This window comes from Octopus bimaculoides, chromosome 1 (assembly GCF_001194135.2).
Source record: "Octopus bimaculoides isolate UCB-OBI-ISO-001 chromosome 1, ASM119413v2, whole genome shotgun sequence".
Classification (NCBI taxonomy): domain Eukaryota; kingdom Metazoa; phylum Mollusca; class Cephalopoda; order Octopoda; family Octopodidae; genus Octopus; species Octopus bimaculoides.
The window spans coordinates 33,056,949-33,057,490 of NC_068981.1; positions in this window are offsets into that span (position 1 = coordinate 33,056,949).

Sequence of the window (542 nt, forward strand, 5' to 3'; positions counted from 1 at the left end):
TTGTTGTTGATGTTGTTATTGTTTAAAACTCAGGTAGCCTTTATCGAGCAAACCAAGTAACATTGGTTCCATGTTCAATCCTACAGCACGGCACCTTGGGCAAATGTCTACTACCGTAGCTTAATGCTTCATAATTAAATACCATGTGAGTGGAATTTGGTAGGTGGACACTGTGCAAAAGTCACTTGTGTATGTAGGGTAAGGAGGTAGAGGAAAAGCTCATTGTAACCACGTGGTTTCGGATTCAGTTCCACTGAGTGGTAATTCGGGCAAGTATTTTCTACGATAGTCCGGGCCGACCGATGCCTTGTGAGTGAATTTGGTACACAGAAATTATGTGGAAACCCGTCGAGTGTGTATAAATATATATTTATGGGCTTGATTTATAATTCGCCATGATAGGTCGCTAGCCACTAAACCTTTTCTATTTTCTCTCCCTGTTTATTTCTGTGTTCCTTTCTGTTGAAGAGCGTAGGCTCGAAACGTAAAAGACTTTCTCACTTCCCGAGCGTTAAATTAATACATCTGTTTGCTGTTTACAC